The following is a 23,141-nucleotide window of genomic DNA, read 5'->3' as shown; positions in this document are numbered from 1 at the left end:
CCTTTCATAAACAGGTTCTTCTTCCGGTAAACATCACAACATGGTATTCCATGAAATTCCGTTGAATTCCATCCTATAAACATGTCCAAATTCATGAAATGTCATGACTTGAAATTCCAAGAGAATTGCACGAAAATGCCATAGAATCCCATTCGTTGCACTAAAGTGTTACTTTAAAGTCCATGTGACGCAGGTCCGTGTTACTGCAATGTTTGGTCAATTCTAGCATGAACTGGAACGCAGTGCTCGGTCAACATTCATGCATTTGTGGGTAAACTTGCCAGAGGGTTAAAGACTCTAGCTTGAGCCCGCAGCCAAAGGTTGGGTTTGTCAGAAGTGGGATTCGAACCCACGCCTCCAGGGAAGACTGCGACCTGAACGCAGCGCCTTAGACCGCTCGGCCATCCTGACGTGACGGCTAAGGGTTGGGCAGTACTGTTGGAGCTGCCCCGGATGGCAGATGATCTAGAAGCTAGTGCTTCACCGCTCACCCGAGTCCCAGCGCATGCCTCGTTGGCGCAGTTAGGCAGCGCGTCAGTCTCATAATCTGAAGGTCGTGAGTTCGAGCCTCACACGGGGCAGTCTGGTGCTTTTTTGATACAGGGGAGCGTGTAAATAAAAGAGCTGCTTTCTGTGTTCCCTTTTGTGCGTTTGTTCATTTCTTCATATGCAATGCAATTGAAATCCAGTGTTTTTGTAGGACTAATGTTGAACAAATGCAGTCATAGTATTGCTCTCATATTCATGTAATATGTGTCGGTGTCGTCACAATGTTTTGTTAAGGCTAATATAATTCTTTCATTCTAATGACATGTCTTGTCAATGCTAATGTAATGTTTTACATGACATTCCTTGAATCTTATGCCATGACACTCCACCCCATGCCCCAAAACCCATGACATTTCATTCCAAGAAAATGTCCAAGAATCCTTGCCAGGAAATTCTACTGCATCCCCAAAACTTCAGCCCATGACATCACAGTCAAACTCCCAGAATCCCATTGCATCCCCCACCCCCCAAAAAACACGAATAGCCTTTCATAAACAGGTTCTTCTTCCGGTAAACATCACAACATGGTATTCCATGAAATTCCGTTGAATTCCATCCTATAAACATGTCCAAATTCATGAAATGTCATGACTTGAAATTCCAAGAGAATTGCACGAAAATGCCATAGAATCCCATTCGTTGCACTAAAGTGTTACTTTAAAGTCCATGTGACTGCAATGTTTGGTCAATTCTAGCATGAACTGGAACGCAGTGCTCGGTCAACATTCATGCTTAAACTTGCCAGAGGGTTAAAGACTCTAGCTTGAGCCCGCAGCCAAAGGTTGGGTTTGTCAGAAGTGGGATTCGAACCCACGCCTCCAGGGGAGACTGCGACCTGAACGCAGCGCCTTAGACCGCTCGGCCATCCTGACGTGACGGCTAAGGGTTGGGCAGTACTGTTGGAGCTGCCCCGGATGGCAGATGATCTAGAAGCTAGTGCTTCACCGCTCACCCGAGTCCCAGCGCATGCCTCGTTGGCGCAGTTAGGCAGCGCGTCAGTCTCATAATCTGAAGGTCGTGAGTTCGAGCCTCACACGGGGCAGTCTGGTGCTTTTTTGATACAGGGGAGCGTGTAAATAAAAGAGCTGCTTTCTGTGTTCCCTTTTGTGCGTTTGTTCATTTCTTCATATGCAATGCAATTGAAATCCAGTGTTTTTGTAGGACTAATGTTGAACAAATGCAGTCATAGTATTGCTCTCATATTCATGTAATATGTGTCGGTGTCGTCACAATGTTTTGTTAAGGCTAATATAATTCTTTCATTCTAATGACATGTCTTGTCAATGCTAATGTAATGTTTTACATGACATTCCTTGAATCTTATGCCATGACACTCCACCCCATGCCCCAAAACCCATGACATTTCATTCCAAGAAAATGTCCAAGAATCCTTGCCAGGAAATTCTACTGCATCCCCAAAACTTCAGCCCATGACATCACAGTCAAACTCCCAGAATCACATTGCATCCCCCACCCCCCAAAAAACACGAATAGCCTTTCATAAACAGGTTCTTCTTCCGGTAAACATCACAACATGGTATTCCATGAAATTCCGTTGAATTCCATCCTATAAACATGTCCAAATTCATGAAATGTCATGACTTGAAATTCCAAGAGAATTGCACGAAAATGCCATAGAATCCCATTCGTTGCACTAAAGTGTTACTTTAAAGTCCATGTGACGCAGGTCCGTGTTACTGCAATGTTTGGTCAATTCTAGCATGAACTGGAACGCAGTGCTCGGTCAACATTCATGCATTTGTGGGTAAACTTGCCAGAGGGTTAAAGACTCTAGCTTGAGCCCGCAGCCAAAGGTTGGGTTTGTCAGAAGTGGGATTCGAACCCACGCCTCCAGGGGAGACTGCGACCTGAACGCAGCGCCTTAGACCGCTCGGCCATCCTGACGTGACGGCTAAGGGTTGGGCAGTACTGTTGGAGCTGCCCCGGATGGCAGATGATCTAGAAGCTAGTGCTTCACCGCTCACCAGAGTCCCAGCGCATGCCTCGTTGGCGCAGTTAGGCAGCGCGTCAGTCTCATAATCTGAAGGTCGTGAGTTCGAGCCTCACACGGGGCAGTCTGGTGCTTTTTTGATACAGGGGAGCGTGTAAATAAAAGAGCTGCTTTCTGTGTTCCCTTTTGTGCGTTTGTTCATTTCTTCATATGCAATGCAATTGAAATCCAGTGTTTTTGTAGGACTAATGTTGAACAAATGCAGTCATAGTATTGCTCTCATATTCATGTAATATGTGTCGGTGTCGTCACAATGTTTTGTTAAGGCTAATATAATTCTTTCATTCTAATGACATGTCTTGTCAATGCTAATGTAATGTTTTACGTGACATTCCTTGAATCTTATGCCATGACACTCCACCCCATGCCCCAAAACCCATGACATTTCATTCCAAGAAAATGTCCAAGAATCCTTGCCAGGAAATTCTACTGCATCCCCAAAACTTCAGCCCATGACATCACAGTCAAACTCCCAGAATCACATTGCATCCCCCACCCCCCAAAAAACACGAATAGCCTTTCATAAACAGGTTCTTCTTCCGGTAAACATCACAACATGGTATTCCATGAAATTCCGTTGAATTCCATCCTATAAACATGTCCAAATTCATGAAATGTCATGACTTGAAATTCCAAGAGAATTGCACGAAAATGCCATAGAATCCCATTCGTTGCACTAAAGTGTTACTTTAAAGTCCATGTGACGCAGGTCCGTGTTACTGCAATGTTTGGTCAATTCTAGCATGAACTGGAACGCAGTGCTCGGTCAACATTCATGCATTTGTGGGTAAACTTGCCAGAGGGTTAAAGACTCTAGCTTGAGCCCGCAGCCAAAGGTTGGGTTTGTCAGAAGTGGGATTCGAACCCACGCCTCCAGGGGAGACTGCGACCTGAACGCAGCGCCTTAGACCGCTCGGCCATCCTGACGTGACGGCTAAGGGTTGGGCAGTACTGTTGGAGCTGCCCCGGATGGCAGATGATCTAGAAGCTAGTGCTTCACCGCTCACCCGAGTCCCAGCGCATGCCTCGTTGGCGCAGTTAGGCAGCGCGTCAGTCTCATAATCTGAAGGTCGTGAGTTCGAGCCTCACACGGGGCAGTCTGACTTGAAATTCCAAGAGAATTGCACGAAAATGCCATAGAATCCCATTCGTTGAACTAAAGTGTTACTTTAAAGTCCATGTGACGCAGGTCCGTGTTACTGCAATGTTTGGTCAATTCTAGCATGAACTGGAACGCAGTGCTCGGTCAACATTCATGCATTTGTGGGTAAACTTGCCAGAGGGTTAAAGACTCTAGCTTGAGCCCGCAGCCAAAGGTTGGGTTTGTCAGAAGTGGGATTCGAACCCACGCCTCCAGGGGAGACTGCGACCTGAACGCAGCGCCTTAGACCGCTCGGCCATCCTGACGTGACGGCTAAGGGTTGGGCAGTACTGTTGGAGCTGCCCCGGATGGCAGATGATCTAGAAGCTAGTGCTTCACCGCTCACCCGAGTCCCAGCGCGTGCCTCGTTGGCGCAGTTAGGCAGCGCGTCAGTCTCATAATCTGAAGGTCGTGAGTTCGAGCCTCACACGGGGCAGTCTGGTGCTTTTTTGATACAGGGGAGCGTGTAAATAAAAGAGCTGCTTTCTGTGTTCCCTTTTGTGCGTTTGTTCATTTCTTCATATGCAATGCAATTGAAATCCAGTGTTTTTGTAGGACTAATGTTGAACAAATGCAGTCATAGTATTGCTCTCATATTCATGTAATATGTGTCGGTGTCGTCACAATGTTTTGTTAAGGCTAATATAATTCTTTCATTCTAATGACATGTCTTGTCAATGCTAATGTAATGTTTTACATGACATTCCTTGAATCTTATGCCATGACACTCCACCCCATGCCCCAAAACCCATGACATTTCATTCCAAGAAAATGTCCAAGAATCCTTGCCAGGAAATTCTACTGCATCCCCAAAACTTCAGCCCATGACATCACAGTCAAACTCCCAGAATCCCATTGCATCCCCCACCCCCCAAAAAACACGAATAACCTTTCATAAACAGGTTCTTCTTCCGGTAAACATCACAACATGTTATTCCATGAAATTCCGTTGAATTCCATCCTATAAACATGTCCAAATTCATGAAATGTCATGACTTGAAATTCCAAGAGAATTGCACGAAAATGCCATAGAATCCCATTCGTTGCACTAAAGTGTTACTTTAAAGTCCATGTGACGCAGGTCCGTGTTACTGCAATGTTTGGTGAATTCTAGCATGAACTGGAACGCAGTGCTTGGTCAACATTCATGCATTTGTGGGTAAACTTGCCAGAGGGTTAAAGACTCTAGCTTGAGCCCGCAGCCAAAGGTTGGGTTTGTCAGAAGTGGGATTCGAACCCACGCCTCCAGGGGAGACTGCGACCTGAACGCAGCGCCTTAGACCGCTCGGCCATCCTGACGTGACGGCTAAGGGTTGGGCAGTACTGTTGGAGCTGCCCCGGATGGCAGATGATCTAGAAGCTAGTGCTTCACCGCTCACCCGAGTCCCAGCGCATGCCTCGTTGGCGCAGTTAGGCAGCGCGTCAGTCTCATAATCTGAAGGTCGTGAGTTCGAGCCTCACACGGGGCAGTCTGGTGCTTTTTTGATACAGGGGAGCGTGTAAATAAAAGAGCTGCTTTCTGTGTTCCCTTTTGTGCGTTTGTTCATTTCTTCATATGCAATGCAATTGAAATCCAGTGTTTTTGTAGGACTAATGTTGAACAAATGCAGTCATAGTATTGCTCTCATATTCATGTAATATGTGTCGGTGTCGTCACAATGTTTTGTTAAGGCTAATATAATTCTTTCATTCTAATGACATGTCTTGTCAATGCTAATGTAATGTTTTACGTGACATTCCTTGAATCTTATGCCATGACACTCCACCCCATGCCCCAAAACCCATGACATTTCATTCCAAGAAAATGTCCAAGAATCCTTGCCAGGAAATTCTACTGCATCCCCAAAACTTCAGCCCATGACATCACAGTCAAACTCCCAGAATCCCATTGCATCCCCCACCCCCCAAAAAACACGAATAGCCTTTCATAAACAGGTTCTTCTTCCGGTAAACATCACAACATGGTATTCCATGAAATTCCGTTGAATTCCATCCTATAAACATGTCCAAATTCATGAAATGTCATGACTTGAAATTCCAAGAGAATTGCACGAAAATGCCATAGAATCCCATTCGTTGCACTAAAGTGTTACTTTAAAGTCCATGTGACGCAGGTCCGTGTTACTGCAATGTTTGGTCAATTCTAGCATGAACTGGAACGCAGTGCTTGGTCAACATTCATGCATTTGTGGGTAAACTTGCCAGAGGGTTAAAGACTCTAGCTTGAGCCCGCAGCCAAAGGTTGGGTTTGTCAGAAGTGGGATTCGAACCCACGCCTCCAGGGGAGACTGCGACCTGAACGCAGCGCCTTAGACCGCTCGGCCATCCTGACGTGACGGCTAAGGGTTGGGCAGTACTGTTGGAGCTGCCCCGGATGGCAGATGATCTAGAAGCTAGTGCTTCACCGCTCACCCGAGTCCCAGCGCATGCCTCGTTGGCGCAGTTAGGCAGCGCGTCAGTCTCATAATCTGAAGGTCGTGAGTTCGAGCCTCACACGGGGCAGTCTGGTGCTTTTTTGATACAGGGGAGCGTGTAAATAAAAGAGCTGCTTTCTGTGTTCCCTTTTGTGCGTTTGTTCATTTCTTCATATGCAATGCAATTGAAATCCAGTGTTTTTGTAGGACTAATGTTGAACAAATGCAGTCATAGTATTGCTCTCATATTCATGTAATATGTGTCGGTGTCGTCACAATGTTTTGTTAAGGCTAATATAATTCTTTCATTCTAATGACATGTCTTGTCAATGCTAATGTAATGTTTTACATGACATTCCTTGAATCTTATGCCATGACACTCCACCCCATGCCCCAAAACCCATGACATTTCATTCCAAGAAAATGTCCAAGAATCCTTGCCAGGAAATTCTACTGCATCCCCAAAACTTCAGCCCATGACATCACAGTCAAACTCCCAGAATCCCATTGCATCCCCCACCCCCCAAAAAACACGAATAGCCTTTCATAAACAGGTTCTTCTTCCGGTAAACATCACAACATGGTATTCCATGAAATTCCGTTGAATTCCATCCTATAAACATGTCCAAATTCATGAAATGTCATGACTTGAAATTCCAAGAGAATTGCACGAAAATGCCATAGAATCCCATTCGTTGCACTAAAGTGTTACTTTAAAGTCCATGTGACGCAGGTCCGTGTTACTGCAATGTTTGGTCAATTCTAGCATGAACTGGAACGCAGTGCTTGGTCAACATTCATGCATTTGTGGGTAAACTTGCCAGAGGGTTAAAGACTCTAGCTTGAGCCCGCAGCCAAAGGTTGGGTTTGTCAGAAGTGGGATTCGAACCCACGCCTCCAGGGGAGACTGCGACCTGAACGCAGCGCCTTAGACCGCTCGGCCATCCTGACGTGACGGCTAAGGGTTGGGCAGTACTCTTGGAGCTGCCCCGGATGGCAGATGATCTAGAAGCTAGTGCTTCACCGCTCACCCGAGTCCCAGCGCATGCCTCGTTGGCGCAGTTAGGCAGCGCGTCAGTCTCATAATCTGAAGGTCGTGAGTTCGAGCCTCACACGGGGCAGTCTGGTGCTTTTTTGATACAGGGGAGCGTGTAAATAAAAGAGCTGCTTTCTGTGTTCCCTTTTGTGCGTTTGTTCATTTCTTCATATGCAATGCAATTGAAATCCAGTGTTTTTGTAGGACTAATGTTGAACAAATGCAGTCATAGTATTGCTCTCATATTCATGTAATATGTGTCGGTGTCGTCACAATGTTTTGTTAAGGCTAATATAATTCTTTCATTCTAATGACATGTCTTGTCAATGCTAATGTAATGTTTTACGTGACATTCCTTGAATCTTATGCCATGACACTCCACCCCATGCCCCAAAACCCATGACATTTCATTCCAAGAAAATGTCCAAGAATCCTTGCCAGGAAATTCTACTGCATCCCCAAAACTTCAGCCCATGACATCACAGTCAAACTCCCAGAATCACATTGCATCCCCCACCCCCCAAAAAACACGAATAGCCTTTCATAAACAGGTTCTTCTTCCGGTAAACATCACAACATGGTATTCCATGAAATTCCGTTGAATTCCATCCTATAAACATGTCCAAATTCATGAAATGTCATGACTTGAAATTCCAAGAGAATTGCACGAAAATGCCATAGAATCCCATTCGTTGCACTAAAGTGTTACTTTAAAGTCCATGTGACGCAGGTCCGTGTTACTGCAATGTTTGGTCAATTCTAGCATGAACTGGAACGCAGTGCTTGGTCAACATTCATGCATTTGTGGGTAAACTTGCCAGAGGGTTAAAGACTCTAGCTTGAGCCCGCAGCCAAAGGTTGGGTTTGTCAGAAGTGGGATTCGAACCCACGCCTCCAGGGGAGACTGCGACCTGAACGCAGCGCCTTAGACCGCTCGGCCATCCTGACGTGACGGCTAAGGGTTGGGCAGTACTGTTGGAGCTGCCCCGGATGGCAGATGATCTAGAAGCTAGTGCTTCACCGCTCACCCGAGTCCCAGCGCATGCCTCGTTGGCGCAGTTAGGCAGCGCGTCAGTCTCATAATCTGAAGGTCGTGAGTTCGAGCCTCACACGGGGCAGTCTGGTGCTTTTTTGATACAGGGGAGCGTGTAAATAAAAGAGCTGCTTTCTGTGTTCCCTTTTGTGCGTTTGTTCATTTCTTCATATGCAATGCAATTGAAATCCAGTGTTTTTGTAGGACTAATGTTGAACAAATGCAGTCATAGTATTGCTCTCATATTCATGTAATATGTGTCGGTGTCGTCACAATGTTTTGTTAAGGCTAATATAATTCTTTCATTCTAATGACATGTCTTGTCAATGCTAATGTAATGTTTTACGTGACATTCCTTGAATCTTATGCCATGACACTCCACCCCATGCCCCAAAACCCATGACATTTCATTCCAAGAAAATGTCCAAGAATCCTTGCCAGGAAATTCTACTGCATCCCCAAAACTTCAGCCCATGACATCACAGTCAAACTCCCAGAATCCCATTGCATCCCCCACCCCCCAAAAAACACGAATAGCCTTTCATAAACAGGTTCTTCTTCCGGTAAACATCACAACATGGTATTCCATGAAATTCCGTTGAATTCCATCCTATAAACATGTCCAAATTCATGAAATGTCATGACTTGAAATTCCAAGAGAATTGCACGAAAATGCCATAGAATCCCATTCGTTGCACTAAAGTGTTACTTTAAAGTCCATGTGACGCAGGTCCGTGTTACTGCAATGTTTGGTCAATTCTAGCATGAACTGGAACGCAGTGCTTGGTCAACATTCATGCATTTGTGGGTAAACTTGCCAGAGGGTTAAAGACTCTAGCTTGAGCCCGCAGCCAAAGGTTGGGTTTGTCAGAAGTGGGATTCGAACCCACGCCTCCAGGGGAGACTGCGACCTGAACGCAGCGCCTTAGACCGCTCGGCCATCCTGACGTGACGGCTAAGGGTTGGGCAGTACTGTTGGAGCTGCCCCGGATGGCAGATGATCTAGAAGCTAGTGCTTCACCGCTCACCCGAGTCCCAGCGCATGCCTCGTTGGCGCAGTTAGGCAGCGCGTCAGTCTCATAATCTGAAGGTCGTGAGTTCGAGCCTCACACGGGGCAGTCTGGTGCTTTTTTGATACAGGGGAGCGTGTAAATAAAAGAGCTGCTTTCTGTGTTCCCTTTTGTGCGTTTGTTCATTTCTTCATATGCAATGCAATTGAAATCCAGTGTTTTTGTAGGACTAATGTTGAACAAATGCAGTCATAGTATTGCTCTCATATTCATGTAATATGTGTCGGTGTCGTCACAATGTTTTGTTAAGGCTAATATAATTCTTTCATTCTAATGACATGTCTTGTCAATGCTAATGTAATGTTTTACATGACATTCCTTGAATCTTATGCCATGACACTCCACCCCATGCCCCAAAACCCATGACATTTCATTCCAAGAAAATGTCCAAGAATCCTTGCCAGGAAATTCTACTGCATCCCCAAAACTTCAGCCCATGACATCACAGTCAAACTCCCAGAATCCCATTGCATCCCCCACCCCCCAAAAAACACGAATAGCCTTTCATAAACAGGTTCTTCTTCCGGTAAACATCACAACATGGTATTCCATGAAATTCCGTTGAATTCCATCCTATAAACATGTCCAAATTCATGAAATGTCATGACTTGAAATTCCAAGAGAATTGCACGAAAATGCCATAGAATCCCATTCGTTGCACTAAAGTGTTACTTTAAAGTCCATGTGACGCAGGTCCGTGTTACTGCAATGTTTGGTCAATTCTAGCATGAACTGGAACGCAGTGCTTGGTCAACATTCATGCATTTGTGGGTAAACTTGCCAGAGGGTTAAAGACTCTAGCTTGAGCCCGCAGCCAAAGGTTGGGTTTGTCAGAAGTGGGATTCGAACCCACGCCTCCAGGGGAGACTGCGACCTGAACGCAGCGCCTTAGACCGCTCGGCCATCCTGACGTGACGGCTAAGGGTTGGGCAGTACTCTTGGAGCTGCCCCGGATGGCAGATGATCTAGAAGCTAGTGCTTCACCGCTCACCCGAGTCCCAGCGCATGCCTCGTTGGCGCAGTTAGGCAGCGCGTCAGTCTCATAATCTGAAGGTCGTGAGTTCGAGCCTCACACGGGGCAGTCTGGTGCTTTTTTGATACAGGGGAGCGTGTAAATAAAAGAGCTGCTTTCTGTGTTCCCTTTTGTGCGTTTGTTCATTTCTTCATATGCAATGCAATTGAAATCCAGTGTTTTTGTAGGACTAATGTTGAACAAATGCAGTCATAGTATTGCTCTCATATTCATGTAATATGTGTCGGTGTCGTCACAATGTTTTGTTAAGGCTAATATAATTCTTTCATTCTAATGACATGTCTTGTCAATGCTAATGTAATGTTTTACGTGACATTCCTTGAATCTTATGCCATGACACTCCACCCCATGCCCCAAAACCCATGACATTTCATTCCAAGAAAATGTCCAAGAATCCTTGCCAGGAAATTCTACTGCATCCCCAAAACTTCAGCCCATGACATCACAGTCAAACTCCCAGAATCACATTGCATCCCCCACCCCCCAAAAAACACGAATAGCCTTTCATAAACAGGTTCTTCTTCCGGTAAACATCACAACATGGTATTCCATGAAATTCCGTTGAATTCCATCCTATAAACATGTCCAAATTCATGAAATGTCATGACTTGAAATTCCAAGAGAATTGCACGAAAATGCCATAGAATCCCATTCGTTGCACTAAAGTGTTACTTTAAAGTCCATGTGACGCAGGTCCGTGTTACTGCAATGTTTGGTCAATTCTAGCATGAACTGGAACGCAGTGCTTGGTCAACATTCATGCATTTGTGGGTAAACTTGCCAGAGGGTTAAAGACTCTAGCTTGAGCCCGCAGCCAAAGGTTGGGTTTGTCAGAAGTGGGATTCGAACCCACGCCTCCAGGGGAGACTGCGACCTGAACGCAGCGCCTTAGACCGCTCGGCCATCCTGACGTGACGGCTAAGGGTTGGGCAGTACTGTTGGAGCTGCCCCGGATGGCAGATGATCTAGAAGCTAGTGCTTCACCGCTCACCCGAGTCCCAGCGCATGCCTCGTTGGCGCAGTTAGGCAGCGCGTCAGTCTCATAATCTGAAGGTCGTGAGTTCGAGCCTCACACGGGGCAGTCTGGTGCTTTTTTGATACAGGGGAGCGTGTAAATAAAAGAGCTGCTTTCTGTGTTCCCTTTTGTGCGTTTGTTCATTTCTTCATATGCAATGCAATTGAAATCCAGTGTTTTTGTAGGACTAATGTTGAACAAATGCAGTCATAGTATTGCTCTCATATTCATGTAATATGTGTCGGTGTCGTCACAATGTTTTGTTAAGGCTAATATAATTCTTTCATTCTAATGACATGTCTTGTCAATGCTAATGTAATGTTTTACATGACATTCCTTGAATCTTATGCCATGACACTCCACCCCATGCCCCAAAACCCATGACATTTCATTCCAAGAAAATGTCCAAGAATCCTTGCCAGGAAATTCTACTGCATCCCCAAAACTTCAGCCCATGACATCACAGTCAAACTCCCAGAATCCCATTGCATCCCCCACCCCCCAAAAAACACGAATAGCCTTTCATAAACAGGTTCTTCTTCCGGTAAACATCACAACATGGTATTCCATGAAATTCCGTTGAATTCCATCCTATAAACATGTCCAAATTCATGAAATGTCATGACTTGAAATTCCAAGAGAATTGCACGAAAATGCCATAGAATCCCATTCGTTGCACTAAAGTGTTACTTTAAAGTCCATGTGACGCAGGTCCGTGTTACTGCAATGTTTGGTCAATTCTAGCATGAACTGGAACGCAGTGCTTGGTCAACATTCATGCATTTGTGGGTAAACTTGCCAGAGGGTTAAAGACTCTAGCTTGAGCCCGCAGCCAAAGGCTGGGTTTGTCAGAAGTGGGATTCGAACCCACGCCTCCAGGGGAGACTGCGACCTGAACGCAGCGCCTTAGACCGCTCGGCCATCCTGACGTGATGGCTAAGGGTTGGGCAGTACTGTTGGAGCTGCCCCGGATGGCAGATGATCTAGAAGCTAGTGCTTCACCGCTCACCCGAGTCCCAGCGCATGCCTCGTTGGCGCAGTTAGGCAGCGCGTCAGTCTCATAATCTGAAGGTCGTGAGTTCGAGCCTCACACGGGGCAGTCTGGTGCTTTTTTGATACAGGGGAGCGTGTAAATAAAAGAGCTGCTTTCTGTGTTCCCTTTTGTGCGTTTGTTCATTTCTTCATATGCAATGCAATTGAAATCCAGTGTTTTTGTAGGACTAATGTTGAACAAATGCAGTCATAGTATTGCTCTCATATTCATGTAATATGTGTCGGTGTCGTCACAATGTTTTGTTAAGGCTAATATAATTCTTTCATTCTAATGACATGTCTTGTCAATGCTAATGTAATGTTTTACGTGACATTCCTTGAATCTTATGCCATGACACTCCACCCCATGCCCCAAAACCCATGACATTTCATTCCAAGAAAATGTCCAAGAATCCTTGCCAGGAAATTCTACTGCATCCCCAAAACTTCAGCCCATGACATCACAGTCAAACTCCCAGAATCACATTGCATCCCCCACCCCCCAAAAAACACGAATAGCCTTTCATAAACAGGTTCTTCTTCCGGTAAACATCACAACATGGTATTCCATGAAATTCCGTTGAATTCCATCCTATAAACATGTCCAAATTCATGAAATGTCATGACTTGAAATTCCAAGAGAATTGCACGAAAATGCCATAGAATCCCATTCGTTGCACTAAAGTGTTACTTTAAAGTCCATGTGACGCAGGTCCGTGTTACTGCAATGTTTGGTCAATTCTAGCATGAACTGGAACGCAGTGCTTGGTCAACATTCATGCATTTGTGGGTAAACTTGCCAGAGGGTTAAAGACTCTAGCTTGAGCCCGCAGCCAAAGGTTGGGTTTGTCAGAAGTGGGATTCGAACCCACGCCTCCAGGGGAGACTGCGACCTGAACGCAGCGCCTTAGACCGCTCGGCCATCCTGACGTGACGGCTAAGGGTTGGGCAGTACTGTTGGAGCTGCCCCGGATGGCAGATGATCTAGAAGCTAGTGCTTCACCGCTCACCCGAGTCCCAGCGCATGCCTCGTTGGCGCAGTTAGGCAGCGCGTCAGTCTCATAATCTGAAGGTCGTGAGTTCGAGCCTCACACGGGGCAGTCTGGTGCTTTTTTGATACAGGGGAGCGTGTAAATAAAAGAGCTGCTTTCTGTGTTCCCTTTTGTGCGTTTGTTCATTTCTTCATATGCAATGCAATTGAAATCCAGTGTTTTTGTAGGACTAATGTTGAACAAATGCAGTCATAGTATTGCTCTCATATTCATGTAATATGTGTCGGTGTCGTCACAATGTTTTGTTAAGGCTAATATAATTCTTTCATTCTAATGACATGTCTTGTCAATGCTAATGTAATGTTTTACGTGACATTCCTTGAATCTTATGCCATGACACTCCACCCCATGCCCCAAAACCCATGACATTTCATTCCAAGAAAATGTCCAAGAATCCTTGCCAGGAAATTCTACTGCATCCCCAAAACTTCAGCCCATGACATCACAGTCAAACTCCCAGAATCACATTGCATCCCCCACCCCCCAAAAAACACGAATAGCCTTTCATAAACAGGTTCTTCTTCCGGTAAACATCACAACATGGTATTCCATGAAATTCCGTTGAATTCCATCCTATAAACATGTCCAAATTCATGAAATGTCATGACTTGAAATTCCAAGAGAATTGCACGAAAATGCCATAGAATCCCATTCGTTGCACTAAAGTGTTACTTTAAAGTCCATGTGACGCAGGTCCGTGTTACTGCAATGTTTGGTCAATTCTAGCATGAACTGGAACGCAGTGCTTGGTCAACATTCATGCATTTGTGGGTAAACTTGCCAGAGGGTTAAAGACTCTAGCTTGAGCCCGCAGCCAAAGGTTGGGTTTGTCAGAAGTGGGATTCGAACCCACGCCTCCAGGGGAGACTGCGACCTGAACGCAGCGCCTTAGACCGCTCGGCCATCCTGACGTGACGGCTAAGGGTTGGGCAGTACTGTTGGAGCTTCCCCGGATGGCAGATGATCTAGAAGCTAGTGCTTCACCGCTCACCCGAGTCCCAGCGCATGCCTCGTTGGCGCAGTTAGGCAGCGCGTCAGTCTCATAATCTGAAGGTCGTGAGTTCGAGCCTCACACGGGGCAGTCTGGTGCTTTTTTGATACAGGGGAGCGTGTAAATAAAAGAGCTGCTTTCTGTGTTCCCTTTTGTGCGTTTGTTCATTTCTTCATATGCAATGCAATTGAAATCCAGTGTTTTTGTAGGACTAATGTTGAACAAATGCAGTCATAGTATTGCTCTCATATTCATGTAATATGTGTCGGTGTCGTCACAATGTTTTGTTAAGGCTAATATAATTCTTTCATTCTAATGACATGTCTTGTCAATGCTAATGTAATGTTTTACGTGACATTCCTTGAATCTTATGCCATGACACTCCACCCCATGCCCCAAAACCCATGACATTTCATTCCAAGAAAATGTCCAAGAATCCTTGCCAGGAAATTCTACTGCATCCCCAAAACTTCAGCCCATGACATCACAGTCAAACTCCCAGAATCACATTGCATCCCCCACCCCCCAAAAAACACGAATAGCCTTTCATAAACAGGTTCTTCTTCCGGTAAACATCACAACATGGTATTCCATGAAATTCCGTTGAATTCCATCCTATAAACATGTCCAAATTCATGAAATGTCATGACTTGAAATTCCAAGAGAATTGCACGAAAATGCCATAGAATCCCATTCGTTGCACTAAAGTGTTACTTTAAAGTCCATGTGACGCAGGTCCGTGTTACTGCAATGTTTGGTCAATTCTAGCATGAACTGGAACGCAGTGCTTGGTCAACATTCATGCATTTGTGGGTAAACTTGCCAGAGGGTTAAAGACTCTAGCTTGAGCCCGCAGCCAAAGGTTGGGTTTGTCAGAAGTGGGATTCGAACCCACGCCTCCAGGGGAGACTGCGACCTGAACGCAGCGCCTTAGACCGCTCGGCCATCCTGACGTGACGGCTAAGGGTTGGGCAGTACTGTTGGAGCTGCCCCGGATGGCAGATGATCTAGAAGCTAGTGCTTCACCGCTCACCCGAGTCCCAGCGCATGCCTCGTTGGCGCAGTTAGGCAGCGCGTCAGTCTCATAATCTGAAGGTCGTGAGTTCGAGCCTCACACGGGGCAGTCTGGTGCTTTTTTGATACAGGGGAGCGTGTAAATAAATGAGCTGCTTTCTGTGTTCCCTTTTGTGCGTTTGTTCATTTCTTCATATGCAATGCAATTGAAATCCAGTGTTTTTGTAGGACTAATGTTGAACAAATGCAGTCATAGTATTGCTCTCATATTCATGTAATATGTGTCGGTGTCGTCACAATGTTTTGTTAAGGCTAATATAATTCTTTCATTCTAATGACATGTCTTGTCAATGCTAATGTAATGTTTTACGTGACATTCCTTGAATCTTATGCCATGACACTCCACCCCATGCCCCAAAACCCATGACATTTCATTCCAAGAAAATGTCCAAGAATCCTTGCCAGGAAATTCTACTGCATCCCCAAAACTTCAGCCCATGACATCACAGTCAAACTCCCAGAATCCCATTGCATCCCCCACCCCCCAAAAAACACGAATAGCCTTTCATAAACAGGTTCTTCTTCCGGTAAACATCACAACATGGTATTCCATGAAATTCCGTTGAATTCCATCCTATAAACATGTCCAAATTCATGAAATGTCATGACTTGAAATTCCAAGAGAATTGCACGAAAATGCCATAGAATCCCATTCGTTGCACTAAAGTGTTACTTTAAAGTCCATGTGACGCAGGTCCGTGTTACTGCAATGTTTGGTCAATTCTAGCATGAACTGGAACGCAGTGCTTGGTCAACATTCATGCATTTGTGGGTAAACTTGCCAGAGGGTTAAAGACTCTAGCTTGAGCCCGCAGCCAAAGGTTGGGTTTGTCAGAAGTGGGATTCGAACCCACGCCTCCAGGGGAGACTGCGACCTGAACGCAGCGCCTTAGACCGCTCGGCCATCCTGACGTGACGGCTAAGGGTTGGGCAGTACTGTTGGAGCTGCCCCGGATGGCAGATGATCTAGAAGCTAGTGCTTCACCGCTCACCCGAGTCCCAGCGCATGCCTCGTTGGCGCAGTTAGGCAGCGCGTCAGTCTCATAATCTGAAGGTCGTGAGTTCGAGCCTCACACGGGGCAGTCTGGTGCTTTTTTGATACAGGGGAGCGTGTAAATAAAAGAGCTGCTTTCTGTGTTCCCTTTTGTGCGTTTGTTCATTTCTTCATATGCAATGCAATTGAAATCCAGTGTTTTTGTAGGACTAATGTTGAACAAATGCAGTCATAGTATTGCTCTCATATTCATGTAATATGTGTCGGTGTCGTCACAATGTTTTGTTAAGGCTAATATAATTCTTTCATTCTAATGACATGTCTTGTCAATGCTAATGTAATGTTTTACGTGACATTCCTTGAATCTTATGCCATGACACTCCACCCCATGCCCCAAAACCCATGACATTTCATTCCAAGAAAATGTCCAAGAATCCTTGCCAGGAAATTCTACTGCATCCCCAAAACTTCAGCCCATGACATCACAGTCAAACTCCCAGAATCACATTGCATCCCCCACCCCCCAAAAAACACGAATAGCCTTTCATAAACAGGTTCTTCTTCCGGTAAACATCACAACATGGTATTCCATGAAATTCCGTTGAATTCCATCCTATAAACATGTCCAAATTCATGAAATGTCATGACTTGAAATTCCAAGAGAATTGCACGAAAATGCCATAGAATCCCATTCGTTGCACTAAAGTGTTACTTTAAAGTCCATGTGACGCAGGTCCGTGTTACTGCAATGTTTGGTCAATTCTAGCATGAACTGGAACGCAGTGCTTGGTCAACATTCATGCATTTGTGGGTAAACTTGCCAGAGGGTTAAAGACTCTAGCTTGAGCCCGCAGCCAAAGGTTGGGTTTGTCAGAAGTGGGATTCGAACCCACGCCTCCAGGGGAGACTGCGACCTGAACGCAGCGCCTTAGACCGCTCGGCCATCCTGACGTGACGGCTAAGGGTTGGGCAGTACTGTTGGAGCTGCCCCGGATGGCAGATGATCTAGAAGCTAGTGCTTCACCGCTCACCCGAGTCCCAGCGCATGCCTCGTTGGCGCAGTTAGGCAGCGCGTCAGTCTCATAATCTGAAGGTCGTGAGTTCGAGCCTCACACGGGGCAGTCTGGTGCTTTTTTGATACAGGGGAGCGTGTAAATAAAAGAGCTGCTTTCTGTGTTCCCTTTTGTGCGTTTGTTCATTTCTTCATATGCAATGCAATTGAAATCCAGTGTTTTTGTAGGACTAATGTTGAACAAATGCAGTCATAGTATTGCTCTCATATTCATGTAATATGTGTCGGTGTCGTCACAATGTTTTGTTAAGGCTAATATAATTCTTTCATTCTAATGACATGTCTTGTCAATGCTAATGTAATGTTTTACGTGACATTCCTTGAATCTTATGCCATGACACTCCACCCCATGCCCCAAAACCCATGACATTTCATTCCAAGAAAATGTCCAAGAATCCTTGCCAGGAAATTCTACTGCATCCCCAAAACTTCAGCCCATGACATCACAGTCAAACTCCCAGAATCACATTGCATCCCCCACCCCCCAAAAAACACGAATAGCCTTTCATAAACAGGTTCTTCTTCCGGTAAACATCACAACATGGTATTCCATGAAATTCCGTTGAATTCCATCCTATAAACATGTCCAAATTCATGAAATGTCATGACTTGAAATTCCAAGAGAATTGCACGAAAATGCCATAGAATCCCATTCGTTGCACTAAAGTGTTACTTTAAAGTCCATGTGACGCAGGTCCGTGTTACTGCAATGTTTGGTCAATTCTAGCATGAACTGGAACGCAGTGCTTGGTCAACATTCATGCATTTGTGGGTAAACTTGCCAGAGGGTTAAAGACTCTAGCTTGAGCCCGCAGCCAAAGGTTGGGTTTGTCAGAAGTGGGATTCGAACCCACGCCTCCAGGGGAGACTGCTACCTGAACGCAGCGCCTTAGACCGCTCGGCCATCCTGACGTGACGGCTAAGGGTTGGGCAGTACTGTTGGAGCTGCCCCGGATGGCAGATGATCTAGAAGCTAGTGCTTCACCGCTCACCCGAGTCCCAGCGCATGCCTCGTTGGCGCAGTTAGGCAGCGCGTCAGTCTCATAATCTGAAGGTCGTGAGTTCGAGCCTCACACGGGGCAGTCTGGTGCTTTTTTGATACAGGGGAGCGTGTAAATAAAAGAGCTGCTTTCTGTGTTCCCTTTTGTGCGTTTGTTCATTTCTTCATATGCAATGCAATTGAAATCCAGTGTTTTTGTAGGACTAATGTTGAACAAATGCAGTCATAGTATTGCTCTCATATTCATGTAATATGTGTCGGTGTCGTCACAATGTTTTGTTAAGGCTAATATAATTCTTTCATTCTAATGACATGTCTTGTCAATGCTAATGTAATGTTTTACGTGACATTCCTTGAATCTTATGCCATGACACTCCACCCCATGCCCCAAAACCCATGACATTTCATTCCAAGAAAATGTCCAAGAATCCTTGCCAGGAAATTCTACTGCATCCCCAAAACTTCAGCCCATGACATCACAGTCAAACTCCCAGAATCACATTGCATCCCCCACCCCCCAAAAAACACGAATAGCCTTTCATAAACAGGTTCTTCTTCCGGTAAACATCACAACATGGTATTCCATGAAATTCCGTTGAATTCCATCCTATAAACATGTCCAAATTCATGAAATGTCATGACTTGAAATTCCAAGAGAATTGCACGAAAATGCCATAGAATCCCATTCGTTGCACTAAAGTGTTACTTTAAAGTCCATGTGACGCAGGTCCGTGTTACTGCAATGTTTGGTCAATTCTAGCATGAACTGGAACGCAGTGCTTGGTCAACATTCATGCATTTGTGGGTAAACTTGCCAGAGGGTTAAAGACTCTAGCTTGAGCCCGCAGCCAAAGGTTGGGTTTGTCAGAAGTGGGATTCGAACCCACGCCTCCAGGGGAGACTGCGACCTGAACGCAGCGCCTTAGACCGCTCGGCCATCCTGACGTGACGGCTAAGGGTTGGGCAGTACTGTTGGAGCTGCCCCGGATGGCAGATGATCTAGAAGCTAGTGCTTCACCGCTCACCCGAGTCCCAGCGCATGCCTCGTTGGCGCAGTTAGGCAGCGCGTCAGTCTCATAATCTGAAGGTCGTGAGTTCGAGCCTCACACGGGGCAGTCTGGTGCTTTTTTGATACAGGGGAGCGTGTAAATAAAAGAGCTGCTTTCTGTGTTCCCTTTTGTGCGTTTGTTCATTTCTTCATATGCAATGCAATTGAAATCCAGTGTTTTTGTAGGACTAATGTTGAACAAATGCAGTCATAGTATTGCTCTCATATTCATGTAATATGTGTCGGTGTCGTCACAATGTTTTGTTAAGGCTAATATAATTCTTTCATTCTAATGACATGTCTTGTCAATGCTAATGTAATGTTTTACGTGACATTCCTTGAATCTTATGCCATGACACTCCACCCCATGCCCCAAAACCCATGACATTTCATTCCAAGAAAATGTCCAAGAATCCTTGCCAGGAAATTCTACTGCATCCCCAAAACTTCAGCCCATGACATCACAGTCAAACTCCCAGAATCACATTGCATCCCCCACCCCCCAAAAAACACGAATAGCCTTTCATAAACAGGTTCTTCTTCCGGTAAACATCACAACATGGTATTCCATGAAATTCCGTTGAATTCCATCCTATAAACATGTCCAAATTCATGAAATGTCATGACTTGAAATTCCAAGAGAATTGCACGAAAATGCCATAGAATCCCATTCGTTGCACTAAAGTGTTACTTTAAAGTCCATGTGACGCAGGTCCGTGTTACTGCAATGTTTGGTCAATTCTAGCATGAACTGGAACGCAGTGCTTGGTCAACATTCATGCATTTGTGGGTAAACTTGCCAGAGGGTTAAAGACTCTAGCTTGAGCCCGCAGCCAAAGGTTGGGTTTGTCAGAAGTGGGATTCGAACCCACGCCTCCAGGGGAGACTGCGACCTGAACGCAGCGCCTTAGACCGCTCGGCCATCCTGACGTGACGGCTAAGGGTTGGGCAGTACTGTTGGAGCTGCCCCGGATGGCAGATGATCTAGAAGCTAGTGCTTCACCGCTCACCCGAGTCCCAGCGCATGCCTCGTTGGCGCAGTTAGGCAGCGCGTCAGTCTCATAATCTGAAGGTCGTGAGTTCGAGCCTCACACGGGGCAGTCTGGTGCTTTTTTGATACAGGGGAGCGTGTAAATAAAAGAGCTGCTTTCTGTGTTCCCTTTTGTGCGTTTGTTCATTTCTTCATATGCAATGCAATTGAAATCCAGTGTTTTTGTAGGACTAATGTTGAACAAATGCAGTCATAGTATTGCTCTCATATTCATGTAATATGTGTCGGTGTCGTCACAATGTTTTGTTAAGGCTAATATAATTCTTTCATTCTAATGACATGTCTTGTCAATGCTAATGTAATGTTTTACGTGACATTCCTTGAATCTTATGCCATGACACTCCACCCCATGCCCCAAAACCCATGACATTTCATTCCAAGAAAATGTCCAAGAATCCTTGCCAGGAAATTCTACTGCATCCCCAAAACTTCAGCCCATGACATCACAGTCAAACTCCCAGAATCCCATTGCATCCCCCACCCCCCAAAAAACACGAATAGCCTTTCATAAACAGGTTCTTCTTCCGGTAAACATCACAACATGGTATTCCATGAAATTCCGTTGAATTCCATCCTATAAACATGTCCAAATTCATGAAATGTCATGACTTGAAATTCCAAGAGAATTGCACGAAAATGCCATAGAATCCCATTCGTTGCACTAAAGTGTTACTTTAAAGTCCATGTGACGCAGGTCCGTGTTACTGCAATGTTTGGTCAATTCTAGCATGAACTGGAACGCAGTGCTTGGTCAACATTCATGCATTTGTGGGTAAACTTGCCAGAGGGTTAAAGACTCTAGCTTGAGCCCGCAGCCAAAGGTTGGGTTTGTCAGAAGTGGGATTCGAACCCACGCCTCCAGGGGAGACTGCGACCTGAACGCAGCGCCTTAGACCGCTCGGCCATCCTGACGTGACGGCTAAGGGTTGGGCAGTACTGTTGGAGCTGCCCCGGATGGCAGATGATCTAGAAGCTAGTGCTTCACCGCTCACCCGAGTCCCAGCGCATGCCTCGTTGGCGCAGTTAGGCAGCGCGTCAGTCTCATAATCTGAAGGTCGTGAGTTCGAGCCTCACACGGGGCAGTCTGGTGCTTTTTTGATACAGGGGAGCGTGTAAATAAAAGAGCTGCTTTCTGTGTTCCCTTTTGTGCGTTTGTTCATTTCTTCATATGCAATGCAATTGAAATCCAGTGTTTTTGTAGGACTAATGTTGAACAAATGCAGTCATAGTATTGCTCTCATATTCATGTAATATGTGTCGGTGTCGTCACAATGTTTTGTTAAGGCTAATATAATTCTTTCATTCTAATGACATGTCTTGTCAATGCTAATGTAATGTTTTACGTGACATTCCTTGAATCTTATGCCATGACACTCCACCCCATGCCCCAAAACCCATGACATTTCATTCCAAGAAAATGTCCAAGAATCCTTGCCAGGAAATTCTACTGCATCCCCAAAACTTCAGCCCATGACATCACAGTCAAACTCCCAGAATCCCATTGCATCCCCCACCCCCCAAAAAACACGAATAGCCTTTCATAAACAGGTTCTTCTTCCGGTAAACATCACAACATGGTATTCCATGAAATTCCGTTGAATTCCATCCTATAAACATGTCCAAATTCATGAAATGTCATGACTTGAAATTCCAAGAGAATTGCACGAAAATGCCATAGAATCCCATTCGTTGCACTAAAGTGTTACTTTAAAGTCCATGTGACGCAGATCCGTGTTACTGCAATGTTTGGTCAATTCTAGCATGAACTGGAACGCAGTGCTTGGTCAACATTCATGCATTTGTGGGTAAACTTGCCAGAGGGTTAAAGACTCTAGCTTGAGCCCGCAGCCAAAGGTTGGGTTTGTCAGAAGTGGGATTCGAACACACGCCTCCAGGGGAGACTGCGACCTGAACGCAGCGCCTTAGACCGCTCGGCCATCCTGACGTGACGGCTAAGGGTTGGGAAGTACTGTTGGAGCTGCCCCGGATGGCAGATGATCTAGAAGCTAGTGCTTCACCGCTCACCCGAGTCCCAGCGCATGCCTCGTTGGCGCAGTTAGGCAGCGCGTCAGTCTCATAATCTGAAGGTCGTGAGTTCGAGCCTCACACGGGGCAGTCTGGTGCTTTTTTGATACAGGGGAGCGTGTAAATAAAAGAGCTGCTTTCTGTGTTCCCTTTTGTGCGTTTGTTCATTTCTTCATATGCAATGTAATTGAAATCCAGTGTTTTTGTAGGACTAATGTTGAACAAATGCAGTCATAGTATTGCTCTCATATTCATGTAATATGTGTCGGTGTCGTCACAATGTTTTGTTAAGGCTAATATAATTCTTTCATTCTAATGACATGTCTTGTCAATGCTAATGTAATGTTTTACGTGACATTCCTTGAATCTTATGCCATGACACTCCACCCCATGCCCCAAAACCCATGACATTTCATTCCAAGAAAATGTCCAAGAATCCTTGCCAGGAAATTCTACTGCATCCCCAAAACTTCAGCCCATGACATCACAGTCAAACTCCC

Source organism: Rutilus rutilus (genome assembly GCF_951802725.1).
Source record: "Rutilus rutilus genome assembly, chromosome: 4".
Taxonomy (NCBI): domain Eukaryota; kingdom Metazoa; phylum Chordata; class Actinopteri; order Cypriniformes; family Leuciscidae; genus Rutilus; species Rutilus rutilus.
This window is presented reverse-complemented; position numbering follows the sequence as displayed.